The sequence below is a fragment of the Saimiri boliviensis genome (genome assembly GCF_048565385.1).
Source record: "Saimiri boliviensis isolate mSaiBol1 chromosome 19 unlocalized genomic scaffold, mSaiBol1.pri SUPER_19_unloc_2, whole genome shotgun sequence".
NCBI lineage: Eukaryota > Metazoa > Chordata > Mammalia > Primates > Cebidae > Saimiri > Saimiri boliviensis.
Genome location: NW_027412503.1, coordinates 1038586 through 1044277, shown reverse-complemented (window position 1 = coordinate 1044277; position 5692 = coordinate 1038586).

Genomic DNA, 5692 nt, shown 5'->3' with positions numbered 1-5692 from the left:
ATTTTTTTTTTTCTTGAGGCGGAGTTTCGCTCGTTACCCAGGCTGGAGTGCAATGGCGTGATCTCGGTTCACCGCCACCTCCACCTCCTGGGTTCAGGCAATTCTGCCTCAGCCTCCTGAGTAGCTGGGATTACAGGCATGCGCCACCATGCCCAGCTAATTTTTTGTATTTTTAGTAGAGACGGCGTTTCACCGTGTTGACCAGGATGGTCTCGATCTTTTGACCTTGTGATCCACCGGCCTCAGCCTCCCAAAGTGCTGGGATTACAGGCTTGAGTCACCGGGCCCGGCCCATCTTACTGTTTTTCTAAACAGAGACAGGGTTTCTTTCAGCATCTTGGCCAGGCTCCTCTCAATGTCCTGACCTCAGGTGATATACTGGGCTCAAGCTCCCAATGGGCGGATGATTGAAAGCATGAGCCACCAAGCAAGGCTATATATTTATTGATTTATTTATCTATTAATTGATTTATTTAGAGACAGACTCGCATTTGTTTATTTACTGACGTACTTATTGTAAGGGTTATTGCCGAGTTTAAAATGAGGAAAGTGAGGCCAGTAGAAAATTAAATGCCAGTTTATTCAGCTCCTGGGTGAGGTTCTATGGTCTGAGAAAGGGGCCAGAGAAGTCGCGTTGACTTCTTGGGGTATGGGGTTTTTAGGGCTATGAGTAAGGAGCAACAGCTGGGTGCTCTGATTGGCTCCAGGGGAGCGGGATTGGGAAGGGGCGGGCTTTTCTAATACAAGAGCCGGCCAGGGTTGCATCAGCTGGGGCTTTCCAGGGGAACTGTGTGCTGAGCCAGGTGCCGGGAGCAGAGGCCAGTGCCAAGTGCAGAGGTGGGTGCCGGGTCCGGAGTCAGGTACCGAGTGCAGAATGGGTGGGCGTGTCCGGTCTCCCGGCGAGGCAACCGGCCTTACATTCGGTCCCTTTTGATGATACAAGACGTCACTTCTTTCTGGCTACTTCCTGCTGAATAGGGGCGGAGTGAGGGAGAAGGGTCAGTTGGCTGGTGCCTCCGTTGTTATTTTTTATTAATTGGAAGAGATCCACCTCTTTATTTTGGCTGTGCTCCTACCCAAACTCTCATCTTGCTTTGGGATCTCCATAGTGTTCACCTGTGAAGCCAGAGACCAGGTGGTGGTAATAATGAAATCACTGGCGCAGTTTCCGTATGCGAGGGAGTTCTCGCGAGATCTGATGGGTATGTAAGTGTTCGCTGGTTCCTCCCTCATTCAGTCTTCCTCCGACAGCCTTGGGAGGAGGTGTCTGGCTCTCCGTCCCCTTTATCAGTCCCTGTGAATGCTGGCCTCTGGAGGCTTCCCCAGTCGTGCAAAATGCTGAGTCAGTTAAATTTTTTTCCTCTGTGTCCTGGGTTAAAGCGAATCTTCCTGCTCAGCTTCCTGAGTATGTGGTCGCCTGCCGGGTTAATATTTTCGTGTTTTTAGTAGAGACGGGGTTTCATCGCGTTGGCCGGGTTGTTGTCGATCACTTGAACTCATGAACTCATGATGCTTCGGTTTCAGCCTCCGAAAGTGCTGGGGGTACAGGCTTGAGCCGCCATGTGTAGCCTTTATTTATTTATTTATCGTAACGGTTATTGCTGAGTTTAAAATGAGGAAAGTGAGGCCAGTATGAGAACAATTAAATGCGAATTTATTCAGCTACTGGGCGAGGTTCTGTGGTCCGGGAAAGAGGGGCCAGAGAAGTCACCCTTGACTTCCCCAGTCGTGCGGTTTTTACAGCGAGTGAGGGTGTCTTGATTGGTTTGAGGGAATAGGATGTGGACCGGGCAAGCTGCTGTTGTTGGTAGTCGGGATTTCTGGTGACCGGGCTGCCCAGGGGGAGCTGGACGGGGCAAAATGCTATTGGGCTGCTTTTGGCGGTGCTTCTTTCAAATTTTGGCAGGCTTTTCCATTGGTGGGCTAGGTGCCGAGTGCAGCGTCTAGTGTTGAGTGCAGATTGGGGTGCGGAGTGCCCAATCGGGCGTTGGGGAAGCTAGGTGGCCGGGCTAGATGCTGAGTGCAGGGCTTGATGGCGAGCGCGGCGTGGTGATGTTTTCAGGTGTGGAGAGGGATGGGTGTGTCCGAGCTGGCAGGGACCGGCCTTACAATATGTATTTATTGTTTCCATTTGATTGTTTTTCTAAAGAGAGACAGGGTTTCTTTCACCATCTTGGACAGGCTTCTCTCGGTGTCCTGACCTCAGGTGATATAATGGGCTCAAGCTCTCAATGGGTGGATGATTAAAAGCATGAGCCTCCAAGCGAGGCTATGTATTTATTGAGTTATTTATCTATTAATCGATTTATTTAGAGGCAGACTCGAATTTGTTTATTTACTGACGTACTTACTGTCTGTAGTCCCAGCTACTTGGGAGGCTGAGGCAGGAAAATTGCTCAAACATGGGAGGCAGAGGTTGCAATGAGCCGAGATCATGCCATTTCACTCCAGCCTGGGTGACAGAGCAAAACTCCATCTCAAGAGAAAAACAAAAGAAAGAAAAGAAAATGAATTTGTGGGCAGCTGAGAAAAATCGAGGAGACACAGAGACTAAAGATGACAGGCAGCCAGCTGGACAGCCACTGCCTCCTCAAGCCTGAACATGCAGAGGCTGGCCTAGGGGGGTGACACAGAAATGGCCAGGCATGGTGGCTCATGCCTGTAATTCCAGCTTTTTAAGAGACCTAGGAGAGCAGATCACTTGAGACCAGGAGTTCAAGACCAGCCTGACCAATGCGGTGAAACCGTTTCCACTAAAAATACAAAATTAGCCAGGCATGGTTGCAGGTGCCTGTAACTCCAGCTACTTGGGAGGTTGAGGCAGGAAAACTGCTTAAGCCTGGGAGGTGGAGGTTGCAGTGAGCTGAGATCACACCATTGGACTACAGTCTGATCAACAGAGTGGCTCTTTCTCAAAAAAAAAAAAAAGAAAAGAAAGAGAAAAAAAAAGACACATAGATTCAATTTCTTTTTATTTTTCTTTTTTCTTTTTTCTTTTTTTTTTTGAGACAGAGTTTCGCTCTTGTTACCCAGGCTGGAGTGCAATGGCGCAATCTCGGCTCACCGCAACCTCCGCCTCCTGGGTTCAGGCAATTCTCCTGCCTCAGCCTCTTGAGTAGCTGGGATTACAGGCACGCGCCACCATGCCCAGCTAATTTTTTGTATTATTAGTAGAGACGGGGTTTCACCATGTTGACCAGGATGGTCTCGATCTCTCAACCTCGTGATCCACCGGCCTCGGCCTCCCAAAGTGCTGGGATTACAGGCTTGAGCCACCGCGCCCGGCTGTTTTTAAGAATACACAGCTAAAATAGCTAAAATGGTCCCCGCTTTAAGTGATTTAGGAAAATGGATTTCAGGCAAGGCCAGGCACATCGATTTCAGAAAAGTCGATTTCAGACAAGGCACATCAATTCCAGAGGAATTGATTTCAGGCAAGGCCAAACAAGTCGATTCCAGAAAAATAGATTTGGGCAATGCCAGGCAAGTCGATTTCAGAAAAATTAATTTCAGACCAGAAAAGTCAATTTGAGAACAGGCCTGGCAAGTCCATTTCAGAAAAATTGACTTCAGACAAGGCAAGTCGAATCCAGGAAAAGAGATTTCAGGCAAGGCCTGGCAAGTCGATTCCAGAAAAATAGATTTCAGGCAAGGAAAGTGGATTCCAGAAAAATCGATAGCAGACAAGGCAGGTCGATTCCAAAAAAAGGAAAGGCGAGTTGAATCCAGGAAAACATGTTTTAGGCAAGGCCAAATTGATTTCAGAAAAATCGATTTCAAACAAGGCCAAATAAGTTGATTCCAGAAAAGTCGATTTGAGAAAAGGCTAGGCAAGTCAATTTCAGAAATGTCGATTTGAGAAAAGGCCAGGCAAGTCGATTTAAGAAAAGGCAACGTAAGTCGATTCCATAAAAGTCGACTACAGACAAGGCCAAACAAGTTGTTTCCAGAAAAGTCAATTTGAGAAAAGGGTTAGGGTTAGGGTTCAGGTTCGGCATTAGGGTTAGGTTTACCGCTAGGGCTAGGGCTATAGCACTTAAATCAAGGACAGTTTTAACTGTGTATTTTGGAAAAGTTGTGTGCTCTACAAAGAAAAAGCAACTTTTGTTCCTTTTGGTCCCCAGGAGAAATGGGAGTCTTTTTCAGAGAGCACAGGAGACACATGAGTCCTTTGCAGTCCTCTTGTCTGCCTCTAAGGGTGAAATGAGAGTGTGAAGCACTTTGGGAGGTGGCCAGGCACACAGCTTGGATGGCTGCAGAGCAGAGCTTCTCCCTGGAGGCGTGGTCCCAGTCATCATGAGCCATGTCTGAAAGAATCACATTTTATATGCAAGCATGCTCTCCATTTGACTGTGCTGTTATTTTAAATGAGAGCATCATCGACAATGCTTTATCCTGATAGCCCTGCCTAATTTTGTTCTACTTAGTAATGCGTGGGCTTGAGGAGAAGGCAGCATTGGGGGATAAGGAGGGAGAATGGACGTGTGAATTAGGGAAAGGTGTCTTTTCCTTTGGAGCATGAATGACTTCAAAGCCCTCCTCATACTGCTAAGTATCTGGCTGGACACTACCAGTTGTGTGTTTAGACTGTTTGTCTGTGTGTGTGTGTGTGTGTGTGTGTGTGTGTGTGTATGTGTGTGTCTGTGTGTCTGTCTTCAGGCGTGAACAGCATCTCCGTCCTGTGGTAGCATGTTACTCAGAATCTTGGATAACCCCCAGCCTTCCGAAAAACACAATACATGTATGTTTTAAGAAATTTTATCTTGATGATTAGTGAGAGGGTGGTGATTGAAACCAGCTCATTTCCTATTGACCACTGAGGTCAGCTCACCTTTGCTGAAAATGGTTCTTGACTCTTACTTTGTAGCAGGAACTCCTAAGTTAATCAATCCTTTTTAAGAGTTTCAGGCTGAAAGTCCAGATCTCTCAGGTTAGACCCAGTGTTAAAATATTACCTGGGCAAATTCTCGTTAGAGACAAGGGGCCAAAGACTGTTCCGATGTCTTTTAATGTTGACTTCAATCCAGTAAAGCCCTTGTTAAGCTATTTACCTGTGAAACTGGGCCTTGGGGAGGCAGTGCACCCTTTGAAATTAGAGGTCAGGAGATTTGGATTTGATTTCCAGCCGTCTGCCAGTCAGTCAGCCACTCACTTTCAAGTGACAAGCCTTAGGCGAGTCCCCTTCTGTCTCTGTTTCTCGATTTCTGCACAGGGATTTATGTGGGCCTTAAGGCCCACTGGGAAAAGATCCCTTTTCCAGCTCAGTGCCTGGTTTGTCGAGTATACTTGTCAATCTGGACTTTAATACACCTATGGTTTTGGATTAACTATATTACCTCTGCTAGAAATTAACACAGAAAATTCACAGTTGATTGACAAGAATGAGAGTCAGTTCTAAAGAATTCAAATAGAACTTAATCCTTTATTACTAAAAGAAAGCTCAACTCAAGTAGACACACATCACTCATTCTAATTTCATCAGCTATAGCACTTAGAGACAACTTTTTCAAAATACACAGCTAAAACTGTAGCAGTCCCCCAGGACACCCTGGCTGCTAGGGACTCCTTGGCTAGGAGGCTGGGCCCACACACAGCCCCTGGCCCATCCTGGGAGGATGCAAAGAGCCAAGAACCCTGACTGCCGGCGCCGGGGGAAAAGTCCCCGACATGTGGTCCTCATCCCTGGACGCCC